This window comes from Cryptomeria japonica, chromosome 7, assembly GCF_030272615.1.
Source record: "Cryptomeria japonica chromosome 7, Sugi_1.0, whole genome shotgun sequence".
In the NCBI taxonomy this organism is placed as follows: Eukaryota; Viridiplantae; Streptophyta; class Pinopsida; order Cupressales; family Cupressaceae; genus Cryptomeria; species Cryptomeria japonica.
The window spans coordinates 565,484,019-565,504,562 of record NC_081411.1 but is presented as its reverse complement, the minus strand read 5'-3'; positions in this window follow the sequence as shown (position 1 = coordinate 565,504,562).

Here is a 20,544-nt window from a genome sequence, read left to right as displayed (position 1 = left end):
CTCTAAATGCCTCAATTACTGATACAGGTTCAACTTGTGAAATTAAACATACCTCATTAGTTTCCAGTCTTCTTCTTGTCATCACTCCATTTCTCTTATACCCAATTATTTGATCTTCAGAATGATTCAGTCTCACATACCTAGGAGTCTTCTGACTCTCTGTTCCTCTTGCTTGTTCTTCAGTTATTGTAGAGTTCTTTGATGTTGCTGGAGTAACTGGTTCAACTCTCTGTTCTGGTAAAGGTGCTACTAGTTCAGATATAATCATTTCCATTGCCGGTTCCTTCTCATAAACTCTGATTTGACTTTTGTTTAGCTCATCTACTTTGACATTAGCACTCTCCACAATTCCTTGCAATCTCTTGTTATAACATCTATATGCTTTGCTTTCATTAGAATAACCAAGAAATATGCCTTCATCACATCTAGGATCAAATTTCCCAATAGTATCATCTCTACTGATATAACATTACTACCAAAAATTCTAAAATACTTAACTGTAGGTGTATTGCCAAACCATAATTCATAAGGTGTCTTACCAGTTTCTCCTTTGATATGTACTTTGTTGAATGTATAAACTGATGTACTCACTTCTTCTCTCCAGTAGATATGAGGTAGATTAACTTCCATCATCATTATTCTAGCAGCATCCAAGATAGTTTTGTTCTTCCTTTCCACAACTCCATTTTGCTGAGGTGTCCGGGGAGCAGAAAATTGTCTTCTTATATACCATGCTTGTCACAAAAGTTATTAAACTCACTAGATGTGAATTGTTCACCATGATCTGATCTCAAACATTTAATCTTCAATCCTGTCTCGGTTTCCACTTTAGCCTTAAATATTTTAAAATTCTCAAATGCTTCATATTTTTCTCTCAAAAAAGTAACCTACATAATTCTAGAATAATCATCAATGATTAGCATGAAATATATATCACCATGATAACTTTTAACTCTAGCAGGGCCATACAAATCAGTATGAATAAGATCAAGAACATAATTTGATTTATCTTATATACTCCTAAAAGAGGTTCTAACCTGTTTACCCATTTGACATTCTTTACATACCAGATTATAGGGCTTCATAATATTAGGTATATCCCTATCTACCTTAGTTGAACTGATCTTCACAATGCAATCAAAATTCACATGACGCAACCTTTTATGCCATAGACAACTCTCATCAATCTGTGTAATAAAACATGTCTTCTCACCGGAGTTCAAATGAAATATATTACCTTTTTTCTATGTACCAGTTGCAATTTCCAAGCAAGATCTGTTAATGATTTTTTATTTTCCATCCTTGAACTGTAATTGAAATCCCTTATCTACCAATTGTCCTACACTCAAAAGATTATGCTTCAAATCTTCAACATAATAAACATTGTCAGTATTATTCTTACCATCCAATTATATAGTTCCTTTTCCTTTGATCATACATGCCTTGTTATCTCCAAATCTAACTAGTCCACCATCAAATTCTTGCAAAGACAAAAACTTCCCTTTATCTCCAGTCATATTATGTGAACAACCACTATCAATTACCCATTCATCCTTGTCTTCAATTTTAGCAGCATGTGCCTTCTCCTCAGGTACATTCTCTTCTAGTGTCGGATCATCTTCCTTGATAGCCTAGAATACCCATTCCTTCCCATTGCCGGATCCACTAGCAAAGTCTTCTGCTGGTTCATCATCTGAATTAGTAATGCCTTCCTCATCTTCTATGTAGCATGATTTGTCTCTATTTTTTTTGTACTTATATTTGTTCTGATATCCAGGGTTAGGCTTAAATGATCTTTTAACTCTTCCTTCAAATCTTGAATTCCTTTCAGGACATCTAGATGCAAAATGTCCTATCTTATTATAGGCAAAACATTTAAAAGGTGCTTTTCCTTCATACTTACTTCCTACCGGTCCTTTCAATACTCTTCTAGCAAATAGTGCTTCAAGTTGCTCACACTCATCATCTTCTCTCTTCATATCTTCTAACTCCTTTGCATATAAAGATTTCCAGCTTTCTTATTGGTTGCAGATGTAGATGCATGAAAAGTAGGTTCAATCTTCACAACTCCTGAATGTCCAAATTCCTCAAGCTCAAAAGCAAATAGTTTCCCAACCAAGGTATCTTTGTTGACAGTTGTATTGGCCATTGTTCTCAACTCATTAATAATAATAGCCTTCATTTTTTAAGCTGGTGGTAGGGCTCTTAGGACTTTAGAAACAATCATCTTTGCTCAGAGTTCCACCACAACATTGAATTCCCATAACAATCTCATTTACCCTTTCCATGAATGTAGTAATCCTTTCATCTTCTTCCATCTTTAGGTTTTAATATCTCACCCAGTAACCATCAAGTTTAGCAATCTTCACTATAGGGTCACCTTCATTAAGAGTCTCCAACTTATCCCATATATCCTTTCTAGATGATTTGTCAGTTAATCCCATTATTTACTAATCAGAAAGTGCACACAAGAGGGCTTCTCTTTCTCTATAATCATTCTCAAGCTACTTGTCCAGGTTTGCCGGAGGAGGATTGCCAGATCCCAGATTATAGGGTGTGACACCATTTTGTGTGATCTCCCAAATATCCTTACCAAGACATCTCAGATGAGTCTCCATCTGAATCTTCCATACTACGTAGTTTGTTCCATCAAACCTCGGATTATCCCTTCGAAAGATAACTCCAGAAGAACTAGATGAACTTGAACTGTTAGTCACCATAGGATCTTCCTCAAGAAGTTGATCTTCTGCAGAGAGGACCAAAGCTTTGATACCAATTGTTAGATAGTTCAAATAATCAAAAGACAACTGAAGGGGGGGGGAGTGAATTAGTTGTCACAGATTACAGGAACATTCAGCAATTAAAACTTTAATACCAAAACCCAAAACAATAATACCAGAATAGCAGTTAATCAAATTAAGCATAAATAGTAATCATAGAATAAAAGCCATCCACACAACACCAATATTTATACATGGAAAACCCGATAAAGGGAAAAACCATGGTGGGAAGCCTACCCACAGTCAGATAATACTTCTGTAGTAAGTATGTGAATTACAATGAAGGGGCTTGCACTTGCAGGAAGTTCAACAGCCTATAGCACATTGCTCATCACAAAGGGAGCCTCACTGACTACATATAAATACAGACTACAATCCGGAGAAGTGTTGAACTATAAAAGATAGCATCTTCTATGCCTGAGTATAGTTCCGGTTAAGCTCAATACCAGATGACTAAATCCTCTTACATAAACCCAATTTGATCTCCAATGATCGACCAACTCCTCTACCTGAATGATATTACATTATTCTCACATTACATTCCTTGAGGATGACCTCTTACATATAACCATGATGATCTACAATGAGATCTTACATCTATATATACAAACCCTCGACCATAAACAATCAAGTCGGCCACCAGACAATAAACTAATTACATAATTACAAACCATGTCGGCCTTAGACCAAACAAGTAATATCAACACATAACACATCTCAAAAATATATCAATAGGTCCCATCCACATGTTACATTAAAGCGAATCCATAACCTGGATCAACTAGGACCAAGTATAGGTCCATACGCTTCAGTAATGATCTCCATCTACCAAGTCTTGAACATGATCACAAACTGCATCCTGAAACTCCATCAGAAGCTACACTAACACCACTTATGCAATTCATCAAAGATCTCCACTAAAATCTCTACTGGTGAAACCCTTGTCGGAGCTAGAAACCAATATTCTAAGCAAGAAGGATAGCATCCAATCACCAGACCAAAACCAATTGACCAAATATGAGTATAAGTATCATGAACAAGCCAATTCCATCACCAAAATATACCAGAGCCTACTGGATCATACCGGATCCAAGTTAACCAGAAACCACTCATCCTACTAGGACCAGAAGGGTGTCGGTAAAGCATCAAACAACTAGTGTTGACATCAATGACAAAAAAACAATGCAACACATAATCAATTCCACCAAATGGCCAACAGTATTTTGGCAGAGCGTTTTGTCACGCGAAATATAAATTCATTATATCTTGTTGATGTAATTAGGGTTTGTAGCCACCCTAACTAAAAAGTGTATTTAGGGCTAGTTGGAGAAGAGATTTGGTGTCAGTGGTTTGAGAAGAAGGTTTTGCCAAACCAGTTTGAAGTGTCTGCATGTGTGTAGAAAAGTTGTACTGAAAAAGGATTTGTACTAGCAAGCAAGGAAGTGTTGTAATCAGATCATTTGTTCTGTTGTTCCCTAACAATTACAACAGTTTGAAAACCTTTAACCAGGTAGATCCTAACAGGTTTGATATTGTAAATCCCTTCACTGGGTGGCTCATTAACTTGAGATTGAAATCCTCTAACAAGGTTACTCTTAACAAGGCTGAGCCAAAATCCCTTGACTGGGTGACTCCTAATAGGGTCTTCTCTTAATCAGGATAAGCGTTTAACTGGATGCATTCCAAAAAAGTGCAAATACATATTGTGGGTGCTAATTCCCACCATGGTTTTCTCAGTTGGGTTTCCACGTCAAAAATCTTTGTGTTCATGTGGTGGATGAATTATTGATTTGTGCATTTGATATCTGTACCTTGTTTTCATATTGATGAAAACTTGAGTGAATGGTCTGTTAAATCATCTTAGAAGATTGTTTGAGTAGTTACCAATACAGTTTTGTGAAGGTTTGTAGATTTGTTTTATTATTGATTCACCCCCCCCCCCCTCGCTCTCTGTAATAATCAGATCCTCATAATAACATAATTTGTTCTTCCAAAGTGTTTATTTGACCTTGAATGCCTTTGGTGGATACATTCCATAGATGAAAAAACTGATATGCCACTACAACATCCTTTACACTCTTATAAAAGTTTTTATTCCTTCCCGCAACTAGCTATGTAAAATTGCACATTTATTCACTAATTCTTCTAATCAATTTGCTTTTGTTCTTTTTTCAACATCTTTGAAAATTGTTTCTTCTAAGTTAGAAATATAATCCTTGAAGCCATTAGTTAGCATTTGTAGTTGCTCCTCATCACTTAGAGTCTCATCCAACACAACTTTTAAACTATGTCATTTATCAACTTTATGCTCTGCAGCTATGATTTGATGTACTTTTTGCACGTGGAGTGGTGAAGTATATCATCCAAGTGTAATGTGTAGGGGGGATGACTAGTTAAGGTCTATCTAACCTTGTGTCATAGGTACTTCAATTATCTTAGAGGTAACAATTAGTTCAAATAGTAACTACAACTTCAACAATTCTGATGTAGAGTCTCTAGAGGGACCGAAAGGTTCCCCACTAGACATAGTACTCCTTTCTTCCCCTATCTTCTCCTCCTCTTATTTCTCTTTCTCCACATCCTTCTGCTCTTTTTCTTGTGTATTATCCATAATCTCTTTTGCAACTCTTTCAATATTCTTATTAGTCTCCATGTGATCACCTAGATCAATTTTTTGGATCTTTGTCACCACCTATCTGTTCATCAATTCTCTTCTCTAGATCAGCTATACTACTACCAACACCAATTGTATTCCCTTCTAGACTAGTTTCTATATTTTTCATATTTGCAAGAGAAGACAAAGTATTCTTTAGTTATTTTGTAGCCTCAACTGTTGCATCCTCGGTCTACTTAACTATCCCCTAATAGTCATCCAGATCACTTCCCATTATGATATTTGTGCTTTCTTAAATTCTAAATCTTGTATTGAGAGCCTACACAATCTTGTCTCTATCTTCCTTGGACAAAGTACTGCACACAATATCTAAAGATCATGTCTTCACATTAGATTCCTTCATCAGTGCATCCTTCCTTATTTTTGTTAAGTCTTCTGACAATTCCATAAGTAACTTATCCGTAAGATCATTTACATTTTTATCAAAAGTAATCAGATATTAGATAATAGCTTTTTCTATCTTCTCTTTGTTTTCTAGAGGGGCATTCTTATATAATTTAGTAGACAACTCCAAGGACTCATGATAACAAATAGCATTTAATAGATTGTCAAAATCAAGTGGTTGATAATCAACTAGAGGGGAATCAGTCTTCTTCTTCTTTCCCTTCACCTTTTCTAGTTCTTCCTTCTTCACTTTCTTCCTCTTCTTTGTAGGGGTCTCTATTGGAGAGACAAAATTTCTCTTCCTTTGGTTGAGAGGAAAAATTTCGTCCTTTTATTCAACATCCTCTTTCTTAATTCTTGTCCTTGTAGACCTCTTTCTAATTACAAAATTTTCTATCTACACTTCCTCATCTATTTTGTTGTTGTCAATTTTCTCAACGTCAGGCTCTGAACCAAATTTATCTCTTGTTGTCTTTTATTTAGGTATTTGTCCTTTCTTCTCACTTGATATTGCCCTCACTTAGGTTTCATAGGAACCAATATTTACCAAAGGAGAGGTAGAAACTAACCTATTTCTCCTTTGTGCTTGTTTTCCAAAGGCTTCTTCTACTATAGGAATTTTTAATCTATTGGTACAAGTTCTCCTTCAACTTTACATGTCCAATTTCAGCCTTATTTTGGATCATCTTTTTCAATATTTCTACAATCCCAAATATTTCAACACTTTGATCTACTAATAACTACAATAGGGTTTCTATATTATTCGTCACATACTCCTCTAATATCTCATAGAGAAACTAAGGTAGCCAAGCAGTCCTTGGCTCTATCACCTCAATGTAACAAAGGTCCTTACTGACCAAAAAGGTGATCTCATCACTATACTTTTGGACCAAAATGATAGGAAACCTCTCTTTTTCTAGCATCTTGTCTTGGAAATTATTAAACCACCTAGAATATGCAATATTATATACTTATGTACTATTTTTAAAACTCCTAATATGATGTTTTATTTCTAACACTATTGGAGTGAACTTATTCCATACCTTACTATTATTGCCAGGAGCTCATTCATGAACATATGTGCTAGACATATGATCAAGCAACCATACCTGAACAAATAATTTATTTTCTTTGTCCTATCTAGATTATCCAAAAGATATTGTCTCAGAAGATCAGATAGATCAAAACTTTCTCCTTAAACCACAATTTGATAGATAAAGTGTATAGTGGTGGCAGGGCAGAACCCTCATGGTTTTGACAGAAAATTTTGTAAGAAAAACCCTTGGTAACATAGCAGACACTTTGTTGTCCTCAATTTTTAGTTGAATCAAATTGTGGGATAACCCCTACAAAAATTTTCTATTTTGTAGCCAACGGACTCTAATCATGCTCTATGAGGCAATTGTTTTAGTCCTCCTCGTAGATTGTCCAAGCCCCACCCAAGTTCCCTAGATTGGGTTGGACACTAGTTTTTTCATTTTTGGCATTCTTTTAGTTTTAGAATTAATCTTTTCAAAGAACCTTTTTAGTAATTTTGGATTTACATCCCTTTGTTTCAATTATATGTATTTCAAACATGTATTTTGGGTTTTGAAACTCGAAATACACATGTACTTTGGGTTTCAAAAACCCGAAATGCATATTGAGATGCATTGTTAGAAACTACATTCTGGGTTTTGAAACCTAAAATGCACATGACTACATTTCAAATTTCAAAACCCAAAATGCAGTCTTTGCCACATGTATTTTAATAAATGCAGTTTGAGTTAGGTTTTTGAAATTATTTCAAACACCTTATATATATTTTTTCTTTTTGTTTCAAGTCATTTGAGAACTTTCTCTGTGACTCTTCACCCTTATATCTACATTTTCTCTTTGTGATGTCAGATTGTGAAAGGATTTCTTTATGTTTTTTTGCGTTATTCAAAAGTATTTGTTTTTACTTTTATTTTTCATGTTTCCTTCACCTTTTCCTATTTTTATTAGGGTTTATTTTCCATGTTTTTCTTTGGGAGGGTGGAGTTCTTTTCTGACTTTACACTTTTGCCACAATTAAATCTTATAGATGGATGAAGTTCAAGTTGAGACATCTGAGCTACACTTGATCTTTAGGTGGATGTAGTTCAAATTTCAAACCCTGGACTCCACTTGACCTACACCAATGGGTGAAACACTAATGCATTGGTTGGGCTTCATAACCTGGTCAACACGTAATACCAAAGTGTTGGTCAAGTTATGAATCTCAACCAACATTATTCCATTCTCACCGCCTCATAAGACACCTTACATGTTTCTTAGGTTCTAAATCCCAACCAACACTCTTACTATCCAAACATGAACCAGCATGTTGTTCAAGGTTTGAAACCCTACCAACACATATCTTAAGCTTTTTGGGTTTCAATCGCTGACCGACACTCAAATTATTTTTTGTTCATATCACTAAACACTTGTTCATTGGGTTTCAAAACCCAATGAACATGCTAAGTTGTTTCATATTGTTCATCAAGTTTTGAAACCCCATGAACATGCTTTCCACTTAGCATACCATCGTGTGCAAATTGGGTTTCAAAACCTAACTTACAAATATAACCCGATCTTAAGTGAAAATCAAGTTTTAAAAGTCAATTAGCATATGTTGCATTGTCTTTGTGCATATCAAGTTTTAAAGCTGGATTTGCATTTTTTGATTTATCCCTTGGTGCAAATCAATTTTTTAAATCTGATAAACAAAGGATATGATTTTTCCAACTTTGGAGGAAGTTGTCAAACAAAGTTGTTGTGTCTTCAGAAATATCAAATCCATCTTCAAGTAATAAACAAAAGTATAAATATCAGAGGGTGTTCTCAGAAAGTTTGGTGTCATCCAATATCAATGACATCAACGATACATAGATTGGATGTGTATATATGGTAGATTTCCTTGACAAAGTGAACAAATAACTGCTATCACCTGATATGCGGTTGATTCTAAATAGTGATATTCATCTTGTGTCCTCATTCCTTGTGGCACCTCATGATCTTGAATTTGTCCTAGTAGTGGTTTCTCATCTTTGATAAAGAGAGAAACATATAGAACAACTATCAACACCCATGTTGCCCACACTGAGAAGGCTCTGAAAAGCTTCATGAGCCATAGTCTCCAGGTCCTAAAAGTTTCATCATAGAACATGAATGCTTTGGTGGATCATTTGGAAAAGAAAAATCAGGATAAGAATTTGGTAATCATTGAAGATGTATGAACTTCCAGCTCCACCCACCAGATTCCCAGGCGTAGAACAAGGGAGAACACTATTGGGATGGAGACCAAAATGAAAGATAGCCAACTAAGACAGGAAAGCAATGATCTGAGGGAAGCAGCCATGGCACTGATGCTCTTGGTTCAGAATGCTGAGGAGTCTATTAAAGTTTTCAATTGATTTGTAATGCTGGGTTTGGGGCCAACTTCTTGTTGGCTTCTTGTTGTCTTTTTCTTAGCTACTGGTTTGTTTCGTCTCTTTCTTGCTCATCTTTCATAATGTAATCGGGTTTCGAGTCCCTTAAAACCTGTTTTTACTTAATCAAAAACATATAGAACAACTATTACAAGATGGCCAAAAACCCTTTGACACAATGATTTTAGGGAGGATGTTAGTGATCTATTAACCCTTCTCAGTAGGGTTAAGGGTCTTCCTATGTAAAATGTCTTTCAAGAATTGATGCACCAATAAATTCATTTTATTAGGTAAGGTAAACAAAATATATTTTGAGGGAAACATATTAGTGATGTTGTAGATACTTAAATTAATTATTTTTAATTAATTAATTTAATTGCCTCACATAATTAATTTATTAATTATGATAATCTCTATTCTTTCTCAATATTAATTGAATTTAATTAATATTGTCACTATAGTCCAGTAATTGACTTATCTAATAAATCAATTTAGTCTTATTCTTCCAAAATCCCCAAAATCAATAATTCCTAAATCTCCCCTTTAATTAATTAATCCAGGTGACTCATACAAATCACCTTTTCCTAATCCATCATTGACCTAATTAATTCTTCTAGATGCACCCCTAATCTCACTTATCATTATTCTTCTTATTTTAAATTCCCTCCACTCATTCTCTCTCCTAGTCAAATCCTCCTACAAATCTCATTTGTCCTAATCCCACCTAATCATTCTTCTAATCTATCCTCTAATGAGTTTCTAGTGGCTAATCCTCATGATTATCCACAAAGTCAACTCCTTGTCCCCTCACTCACTCACCTTCCTTAAATGCCCTTTTCCTAGGTGAATGTGAGATTTTCAAAATCTCACAATCCACTAGGTATCCCTTCACCCAAGGAATTTTTAATTCCTTTCTATTCCTCCAATCCCTATGAGAATTATTTTAAGGATTTTTTAATTCCTTCTCCTCATCACTCAAGGAATATTTTATTCCTTTTATCTTCCCTAGGTGAATTGGGAAGCCTTCCCAATGAACCTTGAGGAGTGTGGAGACAAGAAATACCTATATTGCATATCTCTTGGACTCCACACTTGTCTTTTCAGGTCCCCTTGGGCCATGTGTGGGCTCACATGCAATCTTGACCCTCCATCTTGGATCAATCCTAGCCCTTAATTTCCTCCCCTCTTCTTCTATAAATTGGAGACTCCAATCCCTCATTTCACATCTCCAAGTTATCCAAGTTCATGCTGTCAATTTGAGCCTAGAATCATCCAAGTATCCAAACTCTAGCAAAATTTCCATTCATCTATCACTAAACTAATTTCCCATCCATTCCATATCATCATCCAATACCTTGTGCACAATCTTGGAGAGCCAACTACATCAAACAAAGGAGCAAATCCAGTCAAGTTGAAGACAAGGGCGCAAGCTCAACCTCATCAAGCTCAATCCAAAGGAGAAGGAGAAGATGTTAGGTATATTGGTATTTTGATATCTTTAATGTTTTATTGCTCATTTCATTATATTTGACCATTATATCCTCTTTCCATCTTTCCCCCTCTTCAGATGCTATATGTGATCAGCGTCCAAAAGTCACAAATTTCCTTTCTACACGACTTCCTACCTTGTCTATGATGCTACATCAATGAGGCAATTTTTAGGTCCTGTAAATGTATATTATTCTCAATTAACTTTGAAAAATAGTATTCATCATTTTTAAAAGAGTCAAGGATGATTTATTTTGTCCATACATATGCATGTTTGATAAGAAGTTGTGTAAGATCGGAGTTTTAGAAGAAGCTAGAGAAAAAGTTAAAAAGTATGGTTGCATGTTTCTACAATTTACTACATTTACATATATTAGAATAGGCTAGTGTGAAGGAGTTCCTTTTATGCTCCCAAGATATATAAGTGACAAGATCATTCTTATGGAGCTATGTTGGTAAATCATGACAGCTCATAGTCAACAATCAGAATCACACAAGGCCAATTTCAAATTTCCTCTATCAATTGGTCAGTTCATAGTAGCCATATTATATAAAGCTAAGTCGATGGATATAGAAATATAATTTATTACAATAAAAAGGTTTAAAATAATAGATGACTTTGATTATAGAGGGATGTAAGACAATATTAAAAAGAGTTACACACATGTGCATTAGGTTGAGGATATTTGTGTTGATTGTAAGATAGAGGAGGATGTAAGAAAGTTAAATTATTGGTGGCTTACCTTAGGAAAAATTGAAAATATAAATCTTGTAGACATCCATGATGACATGGGGATGATGAAGACATCTTGGATCTTATGTATGAACAAAGGAATATTATTGATACTCCTCTTCTACTTATTCAATGGTCTTAGAAGGAATCAGCCTCCATAGGAGAAAGACTCCAACCAATGCTTTCTAATACAAATATTTGGTTGTAGAGGAAAGGAATCAAATTGAAACCTTTCAAAACAACTTTAGAGGAGGACGTAGTAGGACCTATTGGAAAAAGGTTAGAACTAAGGACTGGGAATAAAGAGGATGTTTCTACCCCATAGAAAGCTCCAAAACTTATATTTTCACTATGGATAAGGACAAAAGAAAAAGACAAGGTGATCCTTCTAAGAAAGTTGATGAACAGGTAGAAGAACAAGGTGAAAGAAAAGAAAATGTTAGGAAGAAAACACATTAGAGCCTTCAACCATATTAGAACATGAGTCTCTACAAGATGTGGCTCTAGAGGTCTCCACCTCAATTTATACCACAATCACTTCTCTTGCCACCAATGTACAATCTCTTCCTTTTTTTTGTACTATATCCATTTTGTAGTCTACCTATTGCATCTATACGTATTGTATCTACAAGTCTTGTTGTGATGTCAACAAATTCTAGTTCAATCTATTCATTCCTCCATGACAAGTGAATTAATTTTTGACACCCCCATGATAAGAGAGAAATTTCTTTTGGTTTTCTTTATTCATTTCCCAATTTTTTTAAAGTTTCAACTACCATGTTTGATGCTACTTTAATTAACTTTTACAAACTCATGTTTGATACTCTACCAAGTGTGCAACTGTAGAAACCCCATCTACAATAATGACTCAAACTACTTGTGATCGCTACTACTCAACAATTTTATTTTTTTTGTACAAGTATAGATTTGTATCCTACTCTTCCCCCTTGGCTATAGATAGAGACCCCTAAGAGAAAGGAACATGTGATCTATGTAGATGACTTTTATTTTGGCCAATTTGTTCCTACCAAGCCAAAAGTTGCTAAGAAAGCTAAAACACTTTCTATAGTGAAGGTAAATAGGGAAATAAGTAAGTATGCAGAGTTGGCCATTCCTCTTTGGATAAATATGTTAAAGACATTCAAGGCTCTGATTATGTGCTAAGTCGAATTGAACTCAATAAATAGACTCATGAGAGAACAAAGGAAGACACAAGTACAACACTTGAAGGATTTATTGTTAGGTATGATAGAGACAAGGTGACAAAAGACAATCTCAAACTTTAGGTAGAATAACTTACTTCTATGCTAATCAAAATAACTCAATCTTCTAAATTAATTGAGCTAGTAGGATCTGTAATGTTGGAAAAGGGGGTGAATGATGGAGATCTAGAGGAAATTTTTTTTTCCCTCCGAGGAGAGATGAAATTTCCACTTTGGATTTCCCTTCAAAAAAAATTTCACACATTACATTAGAAGATGGAGGAAAATACACTAGATTCAACCTCTAGAGAAATAGATTGAGTTCTGAGTGATGGTAAGTGATTCCCCTCTTCTGAGATTGAGATTTGAATTGATTGAATTTGTACTTATGACCAAGTGAAAAAGAGACAAAGATATGATTATAAATTGAGATCGAAGTGTAGGATGAAGCTGTACACCTGGATCTGGCAATAATATGTTGAGACGAAGCCGCCCTGTAAATTTGGGAAAAAGTTGCCCGGACTGTGGCGGGAGTGTACACGGTCCTCCAAAAAATCTGCAAAATGAAATGGGTTTTTCTACCTCTACAAATGGAGTCTGAATCTAAAAATACAGCTACGCACCTGTAACCTTCACACACAAAAGAGAGGGAAAGGTGTTGGGATTGGGGGTTTGCCTTCACGTCAAACCCCAATTTTGGAATTAACCAAATGGTGAAAGAAAGTACTTGCAAGTAGATGTAAATGAAAGAATAAAATGTAAGTCACCTCAAGGGAGGTTGTAGATAAAATGTAGATATATTTCTTATGTGTAATTGAATGTTGGAATGGATCTCCTCTTCAATGGTTGAATCCTTGACTTGAATGCAACACCTAGCCTTGAAGGGAGACTTGAGAATGCTCAATGCTGGAAAGGAATGCTTGAATTCTCTTGAATGCTTGATCTCATGTAAACTTCCCACTCATCAAACTTTTTCAACTTATACAAATGATAGGACAAATGCGACATATATACTTGTCAATTAGGGTTAATTGACTGATTTTCCATTGCAGGTCGACACTGGGGGAGTTTTCCCGCTCAATGTGCAACCTCCAAAGCACAATTTGAAGGGTCCTGCCCCAAAATAGGGCAAGGGACAGGGGCACCATGACCCTATCCTAGGGGGGACAAGGGCACCATGCCCTTGTCCTGCCCTTTTTTCCATGATAGGATGCAGTTTAGGCAGTGCGGAGGGAAAGCAAGATGCAGTTATCAGGTATTGAGCAAGTCTCCGGTCTCTGATCAGGCCTTGGGATTCAATTCGCATGCATGAGGACCCTAATGTGGTCAAAAATTGCAAGGGTCATAGTTTTATGACACTACATTTAGCCCCCACTTTAGTGGGAGTATAAGTGTATGCCAATACTGTCGGTAAAGTACAAGGAAACAAGATTGAAAGACTTCTACCACGTCAAGGAGGCAAGATGCACCAAGCCCCCAGTGGACTAAGGATCTTACGACATCGATTGACAAAGTAAAAGGGAAGATCAAGAAGGGAAAAACATGACTATAAGTAGCAAGGTTCCCCTCACTATGAGTCATGAAAAAGATACCAAAATTTTGAAGCAAGGCCAAGTTCGCTAAATAATTCTAAGTATCGAAAAGGAAAATATTAGTGGAGCATATGCCCCCACGTTAAAGATATCATGCACGCCTTATCGGGAGTGATTGCTTTAAGGTAGGATATACTAGAGAGAGATATAAGAGAGGGATCACGTTATCACAAGGATTTATCCCCCAAGTGAGTAACAAACCCAAGGATAATAAACACAAAACACAAAGCACAAGGTAGTTTCACTTTCCTTAGGGTCAGTATGCTATATGATAACTCATGTATATCATATATGTATATGTTCATATAATAATCATCATTCCCCAAAGAAAGGACACTACCTTAGAAGAAAGGGAAGAGAGGATGCCTTTCGAGTCAACATGAAAGAGACCAAAAGAGATCTCAATGCTTTGCATCATCCTCAAGTAGACATTGAGGGAAAAATAGAAGAACATGGATACACATAGAAGAATGGTCACAAAAGAGCAAGAAAGGAGAGAGAGAGAAAATCTACCATGCTAATATTGTTAATCTAGCACAACATCCTCCTCCTGATCTTGCTGATCACTATATCAGGAAGGCAAGAGACATGTCAGAGGAGCGAAATTGAGCACAACAGATGGAGCTATCACAAGATCCAAACAAGGACTATGCTCATGTGGTAAGTCACTTTGTTTGATTCTAGGAGCTCTGATTAGGGTTTGTGAAAATTAAGTTGATATTTGTGTGTCCACATCAACATATTCATAATCACTATCAGAAGCATAAGGAGTTGTATTGCCATCATGAATAACATTTTCACTCATTTCTTCATCAAAACTTAGAGAAAGAGGAGCAAGAACACGAATAGGAGTAAAACCATCACATGTTTTGTGCAACTTATGATTTGGAGATGTAGGTTTAACATCTTTCTTAGGAGAAAAGGGAATAATGTCAACTATTGGAGTCTTGGGAGATTGAATATTTTGAGGGACAACTTCATGAGCTTGAACACGGTGTCTTCTTCGACGTTCTCTAGCACAACGATTTTGTCGAGTTTTAGCGAAAGGCTGAGAAGGAGGAGGAACATTTGAAAAAGTAGGAATGTTTCTCTCCTTGATAGTTGAAGGTTTAGGTTGGACATGAGGAGAAGCAGGCTTCTTCCCTTGATAAGAGAAAGGAGGTGGAACTACACCATATAAAGGAGGAATGTTAGTTGTAGGAAGAAGACTAGGTCCATCATGAGGAGGAGGTACAAGTCTAACTTTAGGAGGAATAATGTTGTTCTTCTTAGGAGAAGGCATAGTCACATCCATAGGAATAGATTGAAGATCTTCCTTAGGAGGGGGATTAGTTCTATCCGTGAGGGGAAGAACTTCATCTTTAAGTATGATAGGAATGTCAATTGTTGGGGATATAGGTTGACTTAAGGATAGGATCATATCTTTCTTCCATTTTTGATAAGATTGAAAAAGAGCATCGCTCCTTGGTGGAAGAGATTGAAATTGCTTAGGCCAAAAGAAATCAATAGGAACATTAGGGCTTCTTTTGGATGGATGAAATAAGCTATGGTTCATAGTTACGATTTCTCCATTATGAGGAAATTTAAAATAATTATGGATTGGAGAAACAATAGCCTTCATGGAAGTTAGCCAAGGATAACCCAACTTCACACAAAATTGCTTGGAAGAGGGTATGATAACAAAGTCAACATGCATGGATTTAGTATGAACTTCAACAAGAAGGGTGATAGAGCCAATGGTAGGACAAGAGAATCCATCAAATAACTTCACAATTACAATAGAGGTATCATAAATTGTTTTATGCAATTGTAAAGTGAAAATATACTCCTCTGTGATGATATTAACCACGCAAGAGGGATCAACAAGAGCACCACGGCAAGGGATTTCATTAACCTTCAAAACTATGTATAAAGGGCCATCAGGTGCTCTAATGGTCTCACTAGGGTCAAATGTAATACAAGAATCCTTAGGTGTATCTTGTTTTTCTACCATATTTACCAAGTTCGAAGCCATAGAAGTGAATTCCTTAGAGGAAAAAGAAGTATACTCAGTCTCAATCAAGTTAGAGGTATGAGAAGGCAAAGGATCAGTAAATTTTTTAAGATTTTGATTAGGAGGAGCTACTGATTTATTGCCCTTATCATTTACACCTACCACATATATAGTATTGTTATCAATCAAATCTTGAATCCTATTTTTCAACACGAAAAATTTCTCAGTATCATGACCAGGCTAACATTGAAATTGGCAAAAGGAATTGTTATCAAAATAAGGGGATGCAAGTTTAGAAGGATCAACTTGTTTTATAAGAGGAATTTTGATAACATTTCTTTGCAACAACTGAGACATAATACTATGTAAAGATTCATTCAAAGGAATAAACTGTCTTTCTCTTTTGAAAAATTTAGAAATAGAAGGCACACCTGTTATAGCATTCACATTCTTGTTGTTGATTGTATCATTAAACTTGATGAAGATTTTTGTTGGTTTGAACTTCACAAATGATTGTTCAAATGATTGTTGAACACTCTCCCCCTTATCACTCGGAGCCATAGGAGTAGATTTCTCCATTTGACTCATAGCCAGTTGATAATTGTGGAGTTGTACACAACTGCGGAAAGGAAGTAAACTCAGACAAAAGAAGATTTTCCCTGATATCTTTTTGCAAATTAGAAATGAAAATTCATTGAACATCATTATTAGGTACATGAAAAGAAATTTTAGCACACAAATGCTTATATCTACTAATGAAACCAGTCACTTTTTCTTTAACACCTTGTTTACAATGCATTAAATCGGTCAAAGTGATTTTAGGACCAATGTTATTTTAAAATTGTTGGATGAAAGCATCTTATAGTTGTTGAAAAGAAGTGATGGAATAAGAAGGCAAAGAGAAATACAATTGTAAATCTTTATCTCTTAATGTTCTTGTAAACAGTTTTGCAAGCAATCATTGATCATAAGCAAAATCAGTACACAAGGTTTGAAAAGTTTTGATATGCATAAGAGGATCACATTTTCCATTATAGTTCTAGTTGAGGGACCTCAACATAATTAGTTTGCACAAATTTAACAATATCAAGAGAAAGTGGGCTCACAACATCAAAGGTGGGCGCACTAAACTTGCATTGACTCATAGAAGCAATTTGTTGTTATAAGGAAGACACGGTTTGAGAAAGATTGTTAATGGTTTCTTTGGTAGAAGAATTGATGTTAGACATAGTTGATTGAGAAGGTGGTGTGATGTTATTGAAAGAAGTCATGGATTGAGAATAAGGTGGTGGGACATTATGATAAGTAGGCATAAGTGATGATTGCATAGGAAATGAGACACTTAAAGGAAGAACAAAATTGTTGAATGAATTGCCCCCTTGTGTCACACTGAGTGGTTGAGGGATAATAGGAATACTTATGGAATACATAGGTAAAGATGGAGGATTAAATGAAGAAGAGGGATTGCCCCCATGACCAATGGTTGTAGGAATGACATTTTGAGTTGATGTAGCCATGATGTTTGAAGTGAAGGTAGGAATACTAGCCATTGGAGTGGTCAAAGGAATAGAAGAATTGATTTAAGTTGAAGGTTGTGAATAACCTAAGTTCTCAGCACAACTCTTTATAGGCATGACATTAGAATCAACAATATGATAAATTCCACACAATATATCAATTCCATTCTTATCACTTTGAATCATGCCTTAAGGCCTTCAATTAATGGAAGAGCTTCACTATTAGGGTATTCTTGGGACATCCATTGTTGAAAGTTATCAAATTGATAGTCCAATTTTCAAAGTTGATCTATGGAAACTCTAGTCAAAGCTTCTTGTTCATCATGGGATTCATCAATTAGATAGATATGGACACGAGTAGGATGTGATCCTCATTAAAGAAGTCACCCAAATTATGCTCCATCTCCTCGAGAATTAAACCTTGGCAAGCCTCAATTCTAATGCTTCGTCTAACAAAGATAGTGTAGGTAGGACTAATAGTGGTGAAACTCATGCACTAGAGGGAAAATTGAAATTTTGAATGTTGAACAAAGCTTACAAAATTGAGTAATGCAAAATTTAAGAAAATAATGATTAAAAAATTTGAACTTTGTTGGAAGAAGAAAATGACACAATTTCCAAAATAATTAATCAAAGGAAATTGGAATTTTAAAATTAGGGCCAAGGGGATACCACTTAATTTTAAAATTAGAATTTTTAAAATCAGGGCAGATTAGAATTAACTTCTTAATTTTAAAATTTTTCTTGAGATTTAAAATGTTAAATTTTGGAGGTATTTTCGATGCTAGAGGGATAAAAATTTGACAAGATCAGCCAATCTTCTGGATTTGGTCTATTAAATATAGTCATAATAGTCTCCCAAAATTTCAAGAAAAAAGTCGAGGACCGTGGCGGGAATGCACATGGTCCGATCAACTTTTTTCAAAATTTTCAAGGATGAATATTATGATGAGTTTAAAGATAATCCCCCAAAATTGGTAGATTTTACAATTTCTAGATATAAGCGAAATGAAGGTTTGAATGGAAAAATAGGACCCTATTAAGGTTTTGAAGAAAAAGAGGAATTGGATTGAAAATTTGAAAAGGGTTAAGCTTAATGGATAGGGATGATGAATAATGATGAATAGTAAATACTCAACAGATACTGAAAGTCGGGGGGGGTGAATCAGTATAGACAAAAACTTCCTTAAACACCTTAAACTGCAAAGACTAAACTAACTACTAAACAATATCACCGATCTAAATCAGGGCAATACCGGTAAAACACAGTGACTGTAAAAGTTATAAACCAGTAACACTTAGATCTTCACAAAACCTAATAACTCATTTTCACTTCACCCATATGCTTAAAAAATTAATGCATCAGAAATATAATGACCACCGGATCAACATGCATCACCACTTAATAGAAAACACTAAAACATCACATGAAAAAGTATCACACATGACACACTGATTTTTCATGTGGAAACCCAACTGGGAAAAACCACGATGGGGATGAATACCCACAAGTTGTTCTTGAACTCTTCTAAAGTCCCCTCTGTTAGAAGCTTAGTCCGGTTAAGGAATTTATAATAGGTTTTGCTAGGAACCGATCCTGCTATGGATCACCTAGTTAAGGGATGGCTAAATACCTGGTTAAAGGTTAAAACCTTGTTAAAGGTTAACTCACAAGAGGATTTGAAACTCAATGATTTTGAGTCACCCTGTTAAAGGATTTACGAAAGGCCTATTAAAGCTACCCAGTAAAGGGATTTTCCAACTGCTGAAATGGTTAGAAGTCAATAGGTAATACACTAATTTGATAACAACACTTAATGCCAAGGCAGATCCACTTTAGTTCCTTTACTACTGCAATCACACTTTGCAGACCTCTACTCACTGCTCCGGTATGGAAAGAATAAAGTATCTCTTCACTTGGATACACACATAACATTTGTCAACAACTTCACAATGAAAATCATCATCGACCTTATAGACAACAATTAGGTCGGTAGCCAAAACCTAAAACCCTAAGCATCTAGGTTAACAATACAATCGGTCCAATCCTAACTGTTCAAACACATTGCATAGAGTAAAAAAATCTTGCCCAGATCTCAAGATGTTCTCCATTGTTCATTCTTTGCAGCTTCTGGAAGTTGATAACCCATCACGTGCTCTTCACCATTTACTAGGATTTTGCACATTTCCGAGGTAGATAGAATCAATCTTCTTCATGCAAGATCCTTAAGAAGATTCTTCACATGCACATGGCTGGCATGGCAACACAAGCTCATCTTCATTTCAATGCTAACCCATCATAAGATGTCATGGGTCGAATCACACAGACTTGGAATGCATCAACTAGAAACCCCGATACAAACTTTCCATATACCGGTTCACTTTCTGCATATACCGATTCATTCCATCAGATTGGTTCACACTTCATCATACCACTTCAATTGTACCATCCTACCGGTTCACTTGTTAGATCGCTTACTTCAATATACTAGTTCATACTTCAGCATATTGACATCAATGACAACATACAAAACTATCATGTCATCATACTCTGCACATATGCCAACAATCTCCCCCTTTGGCATTGATGGCAATATACAAAGATATCTCTACATCTTCACATCTTCTCCATGATCTATTCCATACTATATGTCTTCAATACTACAGATATATTCTTTCCTTCACATCTTCTCCCTCTTTGACAACAATGCCAAAGTGGAGGCATAAACATCCATGATCTACTATGTTGC